The following is a 19723-nucleotide window of genomic DNA, read 5'->3' on the forward strand; positions in this document are numbered from 1 at the left end:
AACACACAGATACAATGTAATGTTAGCGCTCTTTAGAAAGAATCCTGACACTTGCTAAAACACCATGGAGCTGAACACTGTGACGTGAAATTGATGTAGTAGAAACACAAAGTAACAGAACTGGTGTTATAAAGGATTTACTAACAGGTTTGCTTAGGAGACATTAAATCACACAAAGTAGAATTTAGCTAAGGGGGTGCTGCCTCTAAAACACCCCAAAGGTAAGTGGTATGCTAAATTAAGCTTGTTAGAGATAAGCAACATTCATCAATGCTAGGATGTAAATATTTGACTGCCAGTATTGACCAACCATTAGGCCCATCCCCAAAGAACATACTTCCAGCAGGAAGCTCCAGGAGCAGCACAAGGCACAGCCACTGGTAAGTCCTGGCCTGCCATAAAGGCCCCAGCGCTCTTGAGAAATATGTAATTCTGACAGATGGGCAAGATGACCCTGGGTAGTAACTATTCAAAAAGGACAACACTGGTGTATTTAAGATAATTCTGGCAATATCTTTGCTGTGTAAATCTCCCATCTAACTAAGTGGCCAGACTTGGAGTCTCCTAACTCTTTTTTAAGCTGTTTAAAGTGTAACCTGGGGTCGAGATCTAAGAGATTTAAGAATGACCGCATATGTAAATGTGTAAGCCTCAGTTGTGTATAAGTTAGCAAAACCTTCTGTTCAAGGCCAGCTTCCGTTGGAGCATTAGCCAGAGCTGCATATGCGCTATTAAAGAGCCATTTCTTTATTAATCTGTAAGTGTGCAGAGTGATTTCTCACTGGAAAGGATATTATTTCTGTAACAAAATAAGCCAAACACAAAAGGACAAATATCGTATGACTGTGTTTATCTGAGTTCTTGATGCAGTTAAATTCACAGAGACAGGATGAAGAAAGGTGGTTATGGGGGGTGGAAGGAAAGAAAACAGAGAGTTAGTGTCTAATGAGCCTGGTTTCAACTCGGGAGTGAGCCAGCACAGAGAGACAGGGAAAATTCAAAAGACACAGGGACAGAAAGAACCTCCGTACTGTTAGATCTGGCTGAGCGGCCAGGGCTTCAGCGTAACTAATAAGTCCCAGGATTACGTACAGAGACAAACCGTCCGAGAGACATCTCAAGGGTCTTCAAAACAACAAACTATGCCTAGTCAAGGCACTTCTCTCTTGTTCCTACACCTAAACAATGTACCTTGTAAAACCACCTTACAATGCCATGTACAAAAGGAAATCATTAAACAAAAATGGGTATGCTAGCTCGTGTACTTTTTTTAACTTAATTTTAAAACTCCATTTCAGTTTTAAACTTTGATCTTTAAACTTTGTTGTAAATTATATCCTTTAAGTATTAAGTAACTTAGTAAACCACAGAATTACACACATACACACACATACACACACACACACACACACACACACACACACACACACACACACACACACACACGAAAACACCCAAGTACTCTCTCTCAGGAAGCTGGCACCATGTCTTTTCTTATTCTAATTTCTGTCTATTATTTAATACCCTCACTTTGCTCCATGGACTGATCCTAAAATTATTTCCAGATGCTTATCTGACTTTACCCGAGACGAGGTCCCTAACAGGGAAAAGAAATGACACAAAGAACTATCTTGTATATTGACACTGAATCCATTTATATGAAAGAAACAAATCTTTGGTAACCCAGAGCCATCAGGGGTTACCTGGGGCCAGGGGCTGTGGGAACTGCCTGCACGTAGGATGAGGGCATCAGACACTCCGTCTTCACTGGGACGGTGGGCACTTGAGTTTTGTGTGTGTGTGTGTGTGTGTGTGTGTGTGTGTGTGTGTGTGTGTGTGTGTGATTTGTCAAAACTCACCTACTGTGCCCTGAACAAAAGCACATTTTCCTGCGTGTTATTGTACCTCAGTACGGTTGATTTTGACAGTTAAGAAAAGGGTGTAACTGAGAGGAAGAGTGAGCGCTTAGCATCTGAGAGGCTCCAACACCACAGACTCAACTGCAAGAAAAAAAGAAAGACAGAGAGAGAGAGAGAGAGAGAGAGAGAGAGAGAGAGAGAGAGAACACTAAAGTACACCTGGTATGTGCTTAGTCAAGCCCATTAACCAGTCCTTTAATTCACCTCACAGAAGCCACAGCAGGGGAGCTGAGGGGTGTGTGGAGGGATGAGATCTGAAGACTTCCAGGGACCCCGGAAAGCTCCAGCCTCCCCTCCAACTCAGGCTAGTCTGTGCGAGAGAGGGGCTGTCTGGAGGAAGGGCCACGGCAGAAGGCTTGGGTGTGCTCCCTCAGAAACCCAACTCAAATGTGTTGATAGTAATCTTCTTCAATCCACACCTTCTAGAGGCCCAGCGGTTCCAAGGAAACACAAAGACCCACCTATTCACCGTGTGGCTGGCTGTAGGCAAGTCACGTAGTCTGCCTGACTCCCCATCTACAAAATAAGGGCTGTGGTATCTACCTCACCAGGCTGCTGGAGGGGCTACTTGAGAATAGATGTGGAAAGAATAGGGCAGCGGACGTTTCTTTCACCAGAGTGAGGGACACTGTGGCATGCTGCCAATATACCAGGTCAGCCGAGTTCACACCAGCACGCGAATGTGGGTTCTCAAAGACGTTTAACGTTGAGAGAGGATCCTCTGAGGAGTGCAAAGCATGCTTGAAAGTCTCTGGGAAGCCCACACTGGGGTGAGGCTGAAGAAGGAGAGGAGAGGACACAGGCTGGGAAGGGCAGGGGGTGGGGAGGGGGTGGAGAACCCACAATGACTGCTGGAGATGCAGGACCTGGAGGCGGGGCCGCAAGGAGCCTGTCTTTGCACAAAAAGGATGTGGAATAAAGTCAGGTCCCCAGGCAGTGGGGACACTGCTGAGCTGTGGGGAAGACATGGAAGTCAGAACTGGCCCCAAAGGCACGGGCGCTCACTTCCAGAGACCCCAAACAGGACCAAAGACAGTCTGGGCGGAACTAGCCAGCAGTGGGCATGTGGCCCAGCACTGGCTTCCACAAACATGGGGGCAGCAGGAATCAGGGGGAACGGGCTGGAGTTAGGGACCCGAGCCAGACTTAGCTGCGGGCATGTGTTGGTACACGAGGGCACGTCTACATGTAGCCTGTACTCTAGTATGGAGTGGCTTGGGGCTGAGGAAGAACACAAACCGTCACCATGTGCACATGGACAGGGGCCCGTCTCCTTCTTCCTGTGCTCCTGGTTCAAGCATCAGTTTATCAATCATGGCGAAGTCTGAGAGGGAGCCACTATTAATGCCACACCTGTCAGTGAGGAGACTGGGAGATCACCCAGCTGGACAGGAAGCTGGCGGCCTGACCACTCCACGTCATGACTCCCAGGATGCTGGCTGGCCTACCCTTCACAGCTCCTCAAGAGAGGAGGGAAATATTCTCCTTGGAGCGGCTGTCTTCCCACAGAATGTGCAGCAGAGAGAAAGAAGCCGGACCCACCTGGACTGCTCACAGATCCCACTAAAGGCCTTTTTCCTCTCACTTTTCAGGCATCGGCAACTGCCCCCAGCACATGCAATAGGGTGCTGGGTTCTCCTTACAGAGGCAAAGCACCGTCACAACTTTGTGATGGGAGTCATGGGAACAGAGGGAGGCGGAAGCCTGGGGCTGCTTTCTGTGTAAGAGACACACCCTACTGAAGGGTGTAACGAAATTCCCAGGCTGCTCTTCAGGTCCTCAGGGATATTCCCACCCCACCCCACCCCGGGAATTCTCTGGATCTGGGGAATTCTCCAGCCACTGTGGCTTCTCTTTAGGATCCAACATCCCAGCATGGTTCTTAGAGTGGCCTATATTTAGTGATCCACAGTCGAGCATCTCATATAGGCACGTAACTGCTGGTATAAAGACCAGAAGAGAGCTGCCACAGTCCTCAGAAGGAAAACCTCTGAGTGGTCATCAGTCCAGAGTCCAGCCTACAGCAGCACTCTGCCTAAAGAACAGGCATTCTCCAAGCTCTCTGGGGAAGACCACTCCACACAGCCCCCTCACTGGCAGGAAGTACTTCTTTGCATCAGACTAGTCTTTCTAGTAGTCACCAAAATAATCCACCCTGCTGTCTACTCCTAAGAAGTCAGGAGAAGAGATTCTAGAATGTATGTTCTTGGGCCCGGTCAACGGCTGTGACAATGGACAGCATGCTAACGTCTCTGGGTCTCAGCTTCCTTGACTCTAAGTTGTTGGGAGAGCTGTGAAAATATGGGCATCCAGTGCTCGGAGAAGGGCTCATCATGGGATAAACCCTCAGTGGACCAAGGACAGTGCCTAAAGCCATCATGATTCCCGACTGTGTTTCCAACAAGGGGAAAGGCCAACTCACTGGTTCCTTCCACGGTACCATGAGCCTCGACCTCAGAGAAAGAACTGACCGACAACTTGGCCGACTTCAGTTTCTCGCAGAAGGTCTTGTCTGGGTTCCTAATCCTCCCAGTAAGTGCTCACAACCAACAAGCGTGTTACTAGGCCAATAGTTCCCACTCTTGCCCTCAAAGGCATGTCAGAGGTCATGGGGTCATTGCTCCAAGCCAGGTGTCTTCCAGGCAGCCTGTGGTTGATTGACAACACAGGTCACATCCTCTCTAGGCAGAAACACGGGTGGCCTGGTATGTACATCGCAGAAACCGCCTGTTCCCAGACCCAGCAGGTGCTTCCTGGACTGTGGGGGCTGGGAAAACTATGCTTCTGTTCAATGTCTCCTCCTCAGGCCCCATAGAAGCTCAGTGAAGGAGTGCTGGACTCTCTGCTTTGTTCTCCCTGGTGAGGGAGCATCCTAGATATTCCCATTTCCCAACACTGCCCTTGGGGAAGGATGGGAATGCCTTTGGAGAGGCCGAGCCTCAGGGTTCTGTGAGTGATGCAATGTTCCTCCAGTACTTGGGGTCTGCTCCTCCTGGACCTAATGCGGCCTTTCTGAGTTAAAGAAGGTCCCTGATTGGGGGGGTGGGGTGGAAGACCAGCAGAGGGGCAGGGTAGGCAAGAGGAGAAAGAGGAGAGTGTATGTGAACAGGCCGTAGTATAACTCAGTTTGTGTACTAAATTCAAAAGTTACCTGAAACCCAGAGGGATATCCACAAACTCTGAATAAAGTGACAAACTCTTAAAAAAAAAAAAAAAAAAAAAAAAAAAAAAAAAAAAAAAAAAAAAAAAAAGAAGGTCCCTGAACCTTCAACCCAAACGCAACTTTCAAATCACCATATCCAAACTTCTGCCTCAAAGAGCCTGGACCCACGAAGGTGAGACAGACTGTCCCCCTACCTCCCCGCAGACAGTCTTCTCGCTCCCTCCCCCTACCGCACCTCCTCTCAGACAGAGTTGTCCTTGGAATGAGGTTTTCCACCCCAGAGGAGTGACAGGCAAGAGCTGCCCCCAAAGACAAGGACCAGGTGAGGGCCATCAGGTTCCAACAGAGCCAAACGACTCAGGTCTGGGCCAAGTGTGGTTCCCTGTTCTCATTCAGAACTGACAGGAACCAAGGTCTCTCAGAACCAGCACGTGTTCTCTTCCCAGGAAGACAAATGACAAAACACACAGTCCCCAGCTCTTCCCAACGGCAGCCTGGCCTCTCTGCCCTGACATCCAGAGACGCCAACGGCAGCTCTTCCCAACGGCAGCCTGGCCTCTCTGCCCTGATATCCAGAGACGCCAACACTAAGCCGGATGGCCTCAGCTGGAGGGAGAGGTGGCTTGGGATCTGGATGCCCAGAGAGGAGTGGAGAACAATTGCAGAGGATCCTCTCCAGAGAGAAACAGCCACAGAGCCAACCCAGTCCTTGTGACAGGCTGTGCACCCTCCAATCGGTCCCCTGACAGCTCTTCAGTGGTTCTCTTTCCTAGACAGCCCTCATTCACAGACCAGGCTGCCTCTGCCCACCCTCCCCAGGGCTTTGCCTTGTTCCTCTTAAAATCTTAGCTTGCTCAGAATACGAGACCCTCATCATCTCTCTCTGCCTTCTTGCCTGTCTGCTAATCCTGACCAAACCACCCCTGGGCTAGGATGTCCCAGCACACACCTCCAGGGAGCCTCAGAAGGTCAGAGCAGAATGGGGGAGGGGTGGGCAGGGGGCCAGGAGCAGAGGAGAGCTTACCATTCAGCTCTCCGGGCTTGTCCGGAGTCTCATCAGGCGCTGTCCTTGTGGACAGGTTGCCACTGAAAGCTGGCTTTTCTTAGGCCCTAGGCAAACTCGAGCCTGAGCAAAATCCCAGCTAGACCCTCTCCCCCTAGCGCTGGCCTTCGACAGAGGAGCCAAGACAGCCGCCCTGCCCCAGGAGGAATCAAAATCATTCCTGGTGCCCCCACTCTTCGCCACCTCCCAGCCCTGTGTAACATAAACAGGGCTTTATTATCTTGAGCCCACCACGTCCTCTGAGAGTGCTGCAAATGGAACACCACACAATAACTTGTTTATTAATAATGCCTTGTCCCCTCCGTCAGCCTGGCTCACTCGCTCACTGCCGGGTCTCCCTCATGCATAATGGAGGAGCTGTGTGGCCTGTGTGACACAAGCCAGGCTGTGCTCTTCAGGCTGAGGGGATAGATGGGGAGAGGTACCAGGCTGGGCCAGGCTCCCCAAGGTGGGGGCAATGGGAAGCAGACCCCCCCCCTCCAGTTATAATTCAAAGACGTAATGCTGTGTGGCAGCCCTGGAGCCAGCCCTGCCCTATCCGCACATCCTACGTGAACCCATGCCAGGGCTATCCAACACCAATCCTGTTCTATCCAGGGCAGACAAGGCTCTCCACAGCCTCCGTCCACTAGCTCTCTTCTGTGTAAAGGTCTGGGGGCAGACTTGGTTTCCATTCAACCCTCCATGACACTTCAGCTGTGGGTGAGACTACCCCACCCCACTTCCACTTCTGCTGACTAAACACCTCCAGTCCCAGGTGGCCCTTCAGGAGCCAACTTCCATCTGCTCCACCACTCTGCTTTCCCTCTGACGAGCAAGCTAGGGTGGGTCATGGTTTCTAGAGAGGAGATCTCAGCAACAGCCTTCTGGAGGAAATCTAGAACATTTCAACATCTTTAAAATGTTTATGTCCTTTGTTCTCTAAGCTCCATTTCTGGAAGTTGGATCCTAAAAGAAAAAAAATCAAGGATGGCTGGAATATTGAAGCCAGAGCTCAGGAGAATGCAGACACCCTCAGAATCTGTGGGAGCCATGTTCCAAGCCCTGCAGACACCCAGACCAACAGACACACAAGCTCTAGCAGACGAGCAAGCTCCCTCCATGTTAGATGCTGTCTGCACAGCATCTGTGCATGCTTTGAATCATCCCACAGTGCTTAGAATTCCTGGTACAATTTAAACAATGTGTGAACCATTGCTCTTCCATAGTGTTTAAGGAACAATGGCAAGAAAAAGTCTACACATGTTCATACAGACATATCTTTTCCTGAATGTTAGTCGGACCCGTAATTTCAAACCCATATATATGAAAGGATATTTCCATAAAGGTAAAATGGAAGTAACAGAACATAACTACTGCTAGGGGAAATGACAATTACAGTATGTCCACAGTTTGAAAGAAAACAGAAACAGAAATTATAAACTCTGAAACCAAAGGACCTGGGTTCAAAAATCTGTCTCTGTCTTTTATAGGCTGTGTTACTTTGGGAAAGGTACTTAGCCTCTCTGGGCCTTCCTTTCCTTATTTACATGTTAAATTACAAGGACCCAATGAATGACAGTGCCTGAGGTATACGGTGAATACTTCTACAGCTTAAACTCTCCTCATCATAAGCAATGAAACACAATGATGGAACAATACAGGATACTATCTTAATAAAATGGAAAAAGCAAATGGTAAAAATGGAATGATTGTCATTATGGATAATGTGCATCTCCCCCTTTGTGTCTATATTTTCTAAATTTTCTGGAAAGGACATAAATAACTTTTGCTAACAGGAAGAACTGTCCACAGGAGTATGGTAGTTGGAGCACACTGGAGATGGTGGCCTCAGCTTTGCATATGGCCGTCTCTGAGGAACATGCTTATCTTGGGTGGCCTGTCTGCACACCACACTAGGCACCAATCAGGTCAACAGCTCTAGCCTCTAGCTTCTCCAAGCCCACATCTTGCCCCAAGCTCTGCTTCGCTCCAGGGCTGGTGATGAGCCATTTCTCTGGCCTACAACAAGCATGGCTAGTGATGTTTGTGGAGGACAGGGAGATGGAGAAGAGGTGGTGTTGGCTTAGGATTCAGAGCTGGAACAGAGCAGGTGTCCTGGGGTGGGGCTGGGTGGCTGAGTCTATCTCCTGCAGAAGCGGTCCCTCTTCCAGATGAGTGGGGTGGAGGGGCTAATGCCAAACCCAGAGTTAGCCCACGTTCAAGAGAGACAGAGAGGTGTGCTTCTGAGGAAGCTGGGTGCACATTCAGGTGAATTCCCCTGCGGAGTAGGGGGACCCAGAAGGCAGCTGCTCGCCGCCCCCCCCCCCCTTGCCTTCCGCTTCACCCCTGCAGGAGTTCAGCTCAGCCATGTTTTGCCACTCCCCTGGCTTTTGTCCGGGCAGCCCACCAGCCCTCTCTCAAAACCTCCTTTTTCCAGTCCAGGGAGCTGATTCCCTAGAAGGGAAACAGGGATGGAAGAAGAGGAGTGGAGAGGAGTGCCAGTCAGCAGAGGAACGCGGGCAAAGAAGAGAGCTGGCAGCCCACCTGCATGTGGGTCACATTCGCAGAGGGCAGCAGACAGGCCTGTGCAGAATGGCTGCGGTGACAGCTGGCGGGCCTGGAGGGCACTCACGCCGTCCTGGCCAGGCAGCTGAGTCACGCTCTCCACGGCCTTCCACCCTCGGGGTCACCTGCCTGCTGGCCATACCCCCACCCCCAGGCGACCTCCTGTACCAAGTCCAACCTGCTGGTTCTGTCATGTTGAATCAGAGCTGCAATGCCATGACTTGGAGAATTGCTGGCTTTTGTGACCGAAGGCTGGCAGGCAGAGGGGCCAGGGGTAGGCTGAGCAAGCCAGAAGCCCTCCACCCATTCCTGTTAGCTGACATGTACCTTCGTCTCCAGCTACATACTCTGGTTCGGTTTGGAAATCAAATGTTTGTACAATAGGGAACTTGCGGTTGTGATAGGCTCTGTCTGAAGAGCTTAAGAAGTTGGGTAGCCCTCTTGGAGCTGTAGAGAGCCAGGCACTGAGGGGCAGGTGGACCACAACCACCCCTGAGATCTTATCCAGGACTGGCCTAGAGTGCACAAGGCTGTCAGCAGCTATGGAGAAATCCATCACTGAAGCTAAGTCAGGTCAATGTGGGATCTTGACTGTCTACTTGATAGGATGGGAAATGCCTCGATTAACGAAACACACCTCTGGGAATGTCCGGGAACGTGTTTATGGAGAGGACTGACTAATGGGAAGACTCGTCCTGATTAAGGGCAGCACTGCCCCATGGGCTGTGTGCTTGGCCGGACTCTCGCAGACATTGTATCTGTTGCCTGGCTGCTGTGAGGAGAGCCATTTTGCTCTGCCACGTTTCCATACCATACTGGACTAACATCTCTGGAGCCATGGGCAAAACACACAATTGCTCTCTTGAGCTGTTTCTCTAAAGAATTTGGTCACGGTCATGTGACTGTCTGACCAATACAAGCCTCTAGAGCAGTTCCGGCTAAGAAGGGACCCCATGACCCTGTCCCTGTCTCTGCTCAGGTGTGGCTGTATGGGTCTGACTGCGGTTGTGCCAATGTGTGGGTGTGCAATTGTGAGTCTGTGGGAGGCACAGTGTGTGTCTCTGGGGAGGGGTTTCAGTCTCTCTGTGTGTATGCGTGGGTGCTCCAGTGAGTGTGTGCATGTGTGACCCAGTGAGTGTTTTAACGTCTCAGTGCACCTGCCTGCTGTGTGGGCACATCTGTTCTAGGATATCTGTCTGTCTTGTTGTAAGTATGTGTCTTAGTACCCAGTGTACATGGGTACAAGTCTGTCTCAGGTGTATACAGACATCTCAGTACATGTGTATGCAGCTGGATTTACAGGCTGTTGCTGTCAGTGGTAGAGGTATATATGTATGTGTCATGTGAGGTGTGCTAGATAAACTTGTGTTTGAAAATTGAGTCTTCCGGCCTCAATATGATTTCCATTCTAGTTCCTGTATGTGTGCTTGTGGGAGGCATGTCTACTTTGATCTGCACATAGTAGTTCTGTGTCTCCATGTGTGCATGGTGAGTGAGTATGTATGTGTGTATGTGTGTGTGTGGTATATGCTTGTGTGCATAGTGTGTGTGTGTGTGTGGGTGGGTGGGTGTGTGTGTGTCCATGGTGTATATTCATGTATGCATTCATGGTGTCTGTAGAGACAGAAGCTAAGGACGGAAGGAATCGAAGCCCCCACAGTCTCCCTGTTATTACCAGAATGTTCTCCAGCTGAAAACAGAACAGCACTGAGAAACTCTTCTACAGGTGACCCCTAGGGACCTCCCTGTTCTGCAGAATAATCCACCTGCCCCAAGTGGACATCCAGAGGCCTCACTGTCAGCATGCAGAAACCTGAGACACTTGCTTTCTCCCTGATCCAGGGAAAGGCCATCTCCACACCTTGTCCTTTTCTGATCCTAAATCTCTCACTTCTCTTCCAGGAGAGCCCTGACTGGGCCTGTCCTGTAGGGCCGAGTGTCATGCTCCCTCCTCCATGAAGCCCATCCAGCCCTTCAGATGGAGGTGAGCAGCCCCACCCTTGGTTTCCAGAGCAGGCCACGTATGTCCTCACCAAGCACCGGCTCCATTCTCCTTTCATTGAGTAAAACTAGCAGCCCGCAGTAACTTGCCATCAGGAAGCCCATTCTATCTCTGCAGTTTCTCAGGCACCTCATCTGATGTCCTGTACTGACCTATGACATCAGCAAGCTGCAGAGGGAAAGAGCAGGCACCATCTCAAGCTGTAAGAACTGCTAGAGACAAGATAAAAGCCAGAGAGTCACCGGGCCAGACATGCTACAGGGCCAGAAAAGGCCTTTTTATGTCTCTGGACTCAGACTCTGCACGTGAAGAAGACAGCTTCTTCATTCTCAACAAACATGGCTACCTAAGAACAGACCTCTCTCACGGAGTTGACTCGGCTCCCAAGGCCCCATCCATACTAGAATTCACGCCCGACCCCTGCCACCAACATGGCTGCCACATCAGACACATTCTCCAGGGCCGAAGTTCTCCTGCATGAGCTGAGCTTTAGCTCCGTGGAGATGGGCTTGGTCAGTCCTCCATCCACAACCAGCTAGACCTCCAGTCCCCAGAGCAGAGCAAAACCTGACAGCCACCAGCAGAGAGAGGACAGGAAGTCCTCTCTAAGGCCTGGTGTTGGGGGGTGGGATGTGATGCTCACGCCGCCAGGAAGGGAACAGCAGTGTTGGATTCTCGCAAAGGCTGACCCGACAAGCACTGTGGCCCGGTGGACAGGTCTGTCACCACACTGCTGGAAGTGGAAAGCAGCAACTTCAGGAACCAGTGTGGCTGTGTGCACCACAGCTGAGACACCCGTGTCCCAAGGCCGAGCAGCCCGGTCTCCACACGGTAGAAAGCAGTACGTATGTCCACCAAGACTCAAATTCAGAGGATGTTCAAGCAGCTGAGATGACTTTGGAGGAGAACAAGGTCAGAGACTCACATTTGCACAGTTTCAAAACTTAAAAAGCCATGGGAATCCAATCAGTGTGCTAAACACACAGATGAATGAACCGAGAGTCCACAGATAAACGCACACGTCTGTGAACAGTGTGTGTGTGTGACAAGAGTCCCAGTCTACCAGTGGATGAGCGGAGGAGAGTGACGTCAATAAACGGCACTGGGATAGGCGGATGTCACATGAAAAATTCAAAAAATAAAGTTGAGCCCTTCCGTAGATGCTTCAATTATGAACAAAAATTAAGTCAAAAGGGATCAGTGTTCTCGCTGTTAGAGCTAGAACCACAGTACTCTCATGATAAAATAAAATAGAGATCTCGTGTCCTTAAATTTAGAAACTGAAATGAAAAGGAGAGGGTGGATAATCGGGTCTTCGTCAAAACATCTGTGCATTATGAGATATTATCAAAGGGAGAAAAGAAGATCTACGGAATGGAAGAAAACATTTTCCAATTATATGTCTCGTAAGAGTTTGATGGCCAGCATATATGAAGAGTCCATAAAACTCAACCATTAAAGAAAAAGATTTTAAAAGATTGATTTTAAAAATGGGTGAAGAAGTCAGGTGGTGATGGTGTTCACCTTTAATCCCAGCACTCGGGAGGCCGAGGCAAGAGGATCTCTGCGAGTTCGAAGCCAGCCTGGTCTACAAAGCGAGTTCCAGGACAGCCAAGGCTGTTACACAAAGAAACGCTGTCTTGAAAAAAAAAAAGGAAGGGGGCAAAGAACTTTAATAGTCATTTCTCAAAATAAAAGGTACAAGTGGCCAAAAAGTACACAAAAAGTTACTGAACATGACTAGTTATTAGAGAAATTCAGACTGAAACCACAGTGAGACACTACCTTATGCCTACAAGCAGAGCTATAATCCATAGAATAAAAAAACTACCAGTGTTAGCACGGGTGTGAGGAGATGGGGTCTCTCCTGCTTCAGTATAAAGGTGCAAAACGATGCGGCTGCTGCAGGAAACAGTCCCTTGGTAAACTAAACACGGAAGTACTACATGACAAGCACCTTTACCCCCAGACGTGTGTACCCCAAAGAACTGAGAACAGAGACCTGGGTATTTATACATGAATGTTCATTTCAGCATGATTCATAACAGCAACAGGTGAAAACAACCCAACTGTCCTCAAAAACAAGTGGAAAATATAAATAATATATATATATATATATATATGTATATATATATGACAGAATATTACTCAGTCATAAAAAAAAGATAAAGGGGCTGAGTGTGTGGCTCAGACAGTACAGTACTTGCCTGGTTGGATTTGGTCCCTAATATCATAAATAAATGAAGAAAGAATGAAGTCCATACACATGCTATAATGTGTATGAACCTTTAAAACACTAAGCAGGGGCCAGTGAGAGCTAGCCCAGGGTTAAGAGTGCTGGTTGCTCTTCCAAAAGGACCCAGGTTAGGTTCCCAGCACCCGCATGGCAGCTCACAACCGTCTGCAACTCCAGTTCCAGGGGAGCCAATGTCCTCTGCTCTACAGGATCCTGCATGCATGCGGAGCACATAGCTCACACAACCACATGTGAACACATAAAAATAAAAGTTACACGCTTCAAAAAATTTAAATCTTAAAAAAAATTATGCCAAGTGAAAAGACCCAGACACAAAGGGACAAAGGTGGCATGATTTCACATCCCTGGATGAGCCAAAGTGAGTGATCCCGGGGGAGATGAGAATTAGGCCAGAGCTATGAGGGCCTGGAGGGTGGGGAAGGGGTGGTTGCTGCTTGATGGCCACAGATTTCTAGCTGCAGTGCTTTGGAAGTTGACCACAGTAACTGCTGCACAGTGCTCTGGATATAGAAAATGCCTGTCTATTACAGACTTGAAATGACTAAAGTTGTTTAAATGTCTGTATATCCATAATTTCAAAATTGGGGCAGGGGGAAGGCCACAGCATCCTGTCCTGTTTTGCCATCAAGCCACCAATACGTGACCCCAAAGAAATGTGCTGGGGAGGCATTTTCAGAGGAGCTACTTCCCCCGAGGGTGGGAGTCTTCAAACCTTGGAGTGGGTTACTGTGGTAATGAGTGGCAAGGGGACCTATACTTGGCTCTGAAATTCCCCTGACCTCGTCATCTACTTTCAGTTCTGGTTGCAAATGAGGACAGTGTCACCAGCCTCCTATGTCTCTGAAATTTCCTAGGAATCTAATAAAGTTTCTTTAGCTACTCCCCCTCCCCCAGGCCACTCCCTGTACCTCTGTCCTCCATCTCCATCTCTGCTAGCTCTGGGTTTTGAACAAGGAGGAGACCCACTCCACCCATTCGGTCAAACATCCCTGGCACTCCGGCCTAAGTGCTTTGCCCAAAGCTACTTTTCTAGAACTTTCCAAAGCTGGCTGAAATGCTTGCTTTTTAAAGGGCATCCCTGGCAGTCCAGATTATAATAGGAGACATGTTATTTTAAAACGTTCATAACTTAACTCACCAGCCTTCCTTCTCTTCACATTCACACACACACAAGGGACATGACAAATATCACAGTGTTCTCTGTATGGTCCCCTTCCCAGCCAGCCTCCCTAGGTACCCTTCCATCCTTATTAAGATGGGGACATCTAAGCCTGGGTTCATCACTGGCTCTTTTTGGACAACCCAGAAACAGGGTTCATCACTGGCTCTTTTTGGACAACCCAGAAACAGTATTGGTATCAACCACCCCAACCACACTTCCTGGTTATATTTTAGACTTCATCCCCTTAAAACTCCTGAAACTCAAATCTTCCTTTAATTTCCTAAAGGCGTACATAATTCAATAACCACTCACAGCAGCTTTTTATTACAAGCCTAGAAAGCCGCCCGACTTCTTCTTTCAAATGAATTGGAATTTATACATTTCAATGAGTGTTGTCTTCTTCAAAGTGGTCTCCTGGGAGCCCATCTACGCAGCTGACAATGCACTGCTCAAGCTTAGAGAGGTTTTTTTTTTCTTCATTTTCTTTTTTCCTTTTTCTTTCTTTTTCATTTTTTATTTTTTTTTAATTTTTTTTTGCTCTCTCTATGGCGCTGCCTTCAAAGCCTGCTGCACACTTTGTAACGGGCCCCCACGGAGGTCTGACTGCATCCCATCAGAGTACATGTGATTTTCTCTTCCTTAGGCTGAAAGATGGAGCTAAGGACGGGAAAGATGGAGCGGGGCGGTCCAGCTGGCAATGGTGTTTACCGTCACAAGCAAAGAAAGAGGAGGGAGCTCTCAGGGCTCCTGCCCAAGACGATGAAATTAGACTGTGCCTGCTGGCCTCCACAGAGAAGCAAGTGTACAGCTTGGGGCGGTGGTCGCACGTAAGTGAATAAGACCCCAGGACAACAGAAAAATGGTGAGAAAGAACTCCACAGCTGTCGTGACATTCCCTTACAGGGTTTCAACCATGTTACTTGGTCTTGACCAGGGACTAGGAACCAGAAGCTTCTCTCAAGTAGCCCCAGTCATGAGCCGAAGGGCAGCACAGGAAGCAGCAGATGGTCTCCCAAACAGATGTGAAGAGGTAACCTAGATCTGCCGGCCCTTCAGTAATTAAACACCGAGTTGTCATGTGACTTAGTCATTCTACTGCTGGGTGTGCCCCCAAAGAACTGAAAACAGCGCCCAAACAGGAACTCACACACGGAAGTGTTCACAACAGCACCTTTTACATCAGTTCGAAGGGTAGAAACAACCCAAACAGCCTATCACCGGAGGAGTGGATAAATGCGCCATTCAGACAAGGGCGTCAAGGACTGATGCTCACCAGATCAACGGTTTACCCAAAGTCATATTATGTGATTTTAGTCACATGACATGTCCAGAGCAGGTGAGTCTGCGGAGGTAGAACAAGGGGCTGCCAGGGGACAGGAACCCAGAAAGGGAAATGACTGCTTCACTGGCACAGGGTTTCCTCCAGGGGCAAGTCCTGGAACTAAATGACAAGGAATTATGTATGCACTCGAGCTCAGTGAGAGAAGGCTGGCATGTGAAAGGCCGCAGGTTCAAACTCCAACACTGGAGGAAAAAAAAAGGTTTAAATGCAAATTCCATGTATATCTATAAGGAAAATGTCTGTGCTCGGTTCTAGTAGGGGAGGTCTGTAAACAGGAGAAGAGTGACTGTGGGACCCAGTTAGCAACTCTGCCAGGCACTGGGGCTGAGGCCCCAAAAGGGGCGAAGTGGACAGGGTGATGCCGAGGACGCTGCCCAGCAACCATCAGCCCCACGCCCTGGCCCTTTACCACCTCAAACCATCAGGCCTGTCAGAAACACTGTTTGAAGAGGACTGTGGGCCAGGTGTGGGAAGAGATCTCCAGGAGGGGGAGGCGGGGGGGGCCTCTGAGCAAAGTGAGAGGAGACCCTTTGTAGCACAGCTGTGGATCCCACCGGCCCTAAACCTGCCTCAGCATCATGGCCGTCAGATTACAGACTGAAGTCTGCAGAGGAGGAGGGAAGAGGCTGGCTGTAAGGCCATTCTTCCCACCATCAGCCGGTGGTCGCCAGAGCCACCCAGCCTCACTCTCCTGCTGTTGCCCCCCACCGGTGCTCACAGATGTTCCTGGTGTGTATCTGCATCCCAGCTTCAGCCTTAGCAGAAACGTACCATCACAGCAGCAGCTGGGCCTGCTCTCCAGCCCACCAGCTTCCGCGGCCGCTTCTATCCCAGAGGTACAGCTCCCTAATCTTTATGCAGAAGGATTTACCAATGCAGAGGAAAGACAAGACCCTTAGCAGCAATTACAAGACTAATAATGTGAAGTCCTAAATGATAATTATGGGCCCAGATCTCTTATTAGTTATGAAAGCCAGTGAATCAAGATAGCTGCGAATTCTAAAGGGTGAGACAATAACTTGGAATTTTCAATGGTCTCGTTTAGGATAGCTGTTGGAGCCAAGGGGACCCCTGGGAAATACTGGGAGAGAGGCTCAGGGGGAGCCTGCTTCTGGCCTTCTGTCCATGTACTCCACAACCACACAGACATTTCCTGGGCTCCTACTGGATGGCACTAAGGCAACGTCCCTGTCAGGGCGATTCCTGGGGTAGAGAGTGGGGCAGAGACACTGGCTAGCTGCATGCTGACCATCCATAGGGACCAGGAAGGCAGGAAGGACTGGTGGCTGCAGCCAGCGACGGGATGACGCCTTGCTCAAAGGTCACTCCGAGCCCAGGGGAGCCTGCCACAGGCAGCAAAGCGTGGCTAGAGACAGTAGTCAAGTTACAGGGGAGGCCACCAGACAGATGTATGAGAAACATCCAGTGTGCCTGTGTTAAGGCGAGAGGTCTGGGGGTCAGCCAGTGAAAGGACCCCTTACTTCTGACGTTTTAGAAACAGAAGTGAATGTCATAGTGAACGTCCGTCTCCCCGGTGGAGGCAGAGTTGCCACAACCACTGAGGACCCAAAAGTCCCTGCGGTGAGCAGACATGTAATGGAGTGGGCCCAGGTGCAGTCAGGCTGTACTTTACAAAAAGATTCTGAGGACAGAAAAAAAAATGGGGGGGGGGATGTCAACTAGAAAGCAAGGCGGGGGGGGGGGAAGAAAGGGGGGAGGGAGCTGTGTAGGGAGAGGCTGCTCTGAGAGGTAACAGTCAAGCAGGCCTGTTGCCATGGCAACACCCTCCTGCCTGGTACCCGGTAATAAATTATTGATGGGGGGGGGGGGGTTGTGGTTTTCTCCTCTTCACAAAGCCCCCAGGGCCCTCTTCACCGCCTTCATTATTCTTGCCCCCACTCTACTTGCTCTGTATTTGCCTGAGTGAGTCACCCTGAGACCCAACAGGAGTCCGGAGAACCACGAGGTCTCCTCCACACGCCCCGGGCTGTCCCTTGCCATCATGCAGCTTTGCCGCGCCCCCCCCCCCCCCCCCACCGCACCTGTTAGAGATGAACTGTGTCGTCTTCAAACTCACATTGAAACGCTGACACACTGGACCTCCAAGCGGGAGGCAAGCGAAGTAATCTGCAGTCACTATCGTGGACTCCAGTCCAATAACAGCCCAGTAAGCCATCGGGACAAAGGTACAGAGAGAGAGAAAAGGGTGTGCAGACACACAGAGGAGGTCCTGTGTGTCCTATAACCACAGGGAGAGCTGTCGCAGAATATCATCCCTGGGTGACACCTTCATCTCACACTTTAGCTTTGAACTGGGAGGACATGCCTGCCACTGAAGCCGCCTGGTCTACGGTCCTTGGTTTGGGTAGCCCTAGGAAACCAGTACACCACCTAACGAGGAGCCCCTGAAAGCCATCTACAGGTTTTGCAGGACTGAAAACCGTCTCAGCCATGAGGACAGTGCAGGGGACAGCACCTGTCCGACGTCACAAATTATCCTGGGGGAGAGGGGAGGTGCTCCAGCCTCTAGCCCGGGAGGACATGAGGCTGAAGGCAGAGCCGAGTGAGCCACAGAACAGCAGAGGGAAGAGCAGCCCAGGCCCGGGCCCCTGCCAGGTGGGCTAGGGCTCATCTTCAGGAACACAGAGAGCCCACTGCCCAACTCCAGTGGGCACAGCTGGAGGAGAGACCTTAGCTCAAGAGACAAGCGCCAGCTGGCGAGACCAGATGGGTCAGAATTCCGCACATTGCCAGTGTGGCTATAAAGTAGCCCAGCCACCGTGGAGCACGGCATGGTGGATGGCAGGATGGCCGCGTGGCCCTCAGTCCCATCCCCACTAACATCCCCCTCAATAACCGGAAATAGGCACTACAAGCACCGTCCCTCTGTTCACCAACTGGGGTGGATGGTGAAGGAAGCTGTGTGTAAACACAAGGCAAAATAATTCAGCCCTCAGAGGAAGTACTGATGCATGCCATAGCTTGGATGACTCTCCAGGGTATTAGTGAAAACTGAGCGAAGCCAGCCACAAGGAGCTGTGTGTTTTATGTTTTCACTGATGTGGAATATCCATCTCTGTTAAATCTATGCAGAGAAAGTACACAAACGGCCACCGGGGACTGAGAACGGGATGGGGATGCTGCTCACAGGGCAGGAGACATTCTCTGCAGTCAGGCAACATTTGAAACTAAAGAGGGATGGGGCTGTGCAGCATAGCAAATCTACTGAGCGTCGATTAATTGTTCACTTTTAAATTATTGGCTTTTTTGGAGGGGTATAGTGAGAATTGAACCAAGGGCCTCAGGCATGTAAGGCTGGTTTTTACCACTGCACTATATTCACGGATTTCTGTTTTGTTTTTGTTTTTCAGACAGGGTCTCAAGACTGGTCTTCAGCTTATTCTGTCCAGTCAGGTCCTGAACTTCTGATGCCCCTCCCTCGGTCTCCCCTTAGCTGGAATTACAGGCCTGCACCACTAGGCATGGCTGAAATTGTTGGTTTTATGGCATGAGAACTGAGCCTCCACAAAGGATTGGTTTTGAAAGTTAAGCACTGTGTATGTGGGAGATTGTTAGCATCCTTCTGTCTTTACCTCTGCGTCGAATGGGGGGCTGTGCACACAGCCCTGTCCTTCCCCATTCAAGCAGGGAGGCAGCAGGGTCCTGGAGCCATGTGCGGGTTGGACATCCCTAATCAAAATGTTCTGGAATTGGAAACTTCTGCAGGCTGACCTGGTATATTCATCTGACCTCAGGCTGCGGTTCGGACAGTGAGAAGAGCACTGTGCCGGAGTCACGTGGGTGGATTTTGCTTCTATCCCTCATTTAATGACTGAGCCTAAGTCCCAGGAATCCTGGCTGAGGGCTCCCTGTCTGAGCACCTGGCGGTACCATCAGGAGGCTGAGATGAGGGTCTCCACACAGGTAAAGGGACACCGGACACAGCAAGGCATGAGGGGGAATTAGATGGCGTTGGGGGAAAGCACACACTGGCTGATGCTCCGTGAGCCGATAACCGTGTCTGGCACATCACCCTCAGTACCTCAGCATCCTTAAGTAGTGGGTCTAAAGATCAGTTGCCTGGCTACCCAGAGAAGACTCAGCAAGGACTTCACAGGGGACTGAACAGCTCCCGCCTGGGCAGGGCTGGAACAGGACCTTCGCTAAATAGACCCATCTATTGATGCCAGATGAGAAGAACGACTCCAGTTCAGGTGGACTGGTGCGAGGCCGAGCTGCCTGCCTGGCTCAGGGATGTATGCCTTGGG

The 19723-nt window shown here is 50.0% G+C and overlaps 1 protein-coding gene across 19 annotated transcripts in view; it reads right to left on the reverse strand.

The window, feature by feature from the left end:
* Nfasc (neurofascin) overlaps positions 1-19723 on the reverse strand; it is a 176435-nt gene that overhangs the window by 135364 nt on the left and 21348 nt on the right. The window contains exon 1 of one of the 19 annotated variants that reach the window (XM_052736919.1): positions 6107-6262. The exons of the other annotated variants lie outside the window; for them this stretch is intronic. The gene's annotated coding sequence lies outside the window, so the exon portion shown is untranslated. Of the gene's footprint in view, positions 1-6106; positions 6263-19723 lie in introns of those variants that run through there. 19 annotated transcript variants of the gene reach the window in all.

Source organism: Peromyscus californicus, unplaced genomic scaffold, assembly GCF_007827085.1.
Source record: "Peromyscus californicus insignis strain IS unplaced genomic scaffold, ASM782708v3 Scaffold_14__1_contigs__length_90479793_seg_2, whole genome shotgun sequence".
NCBI lineage: Eukaryota > Metazoa > Chordata > Mammalia > Rodentia > Cricetidae > Peromyscus > Peromyscus californicus.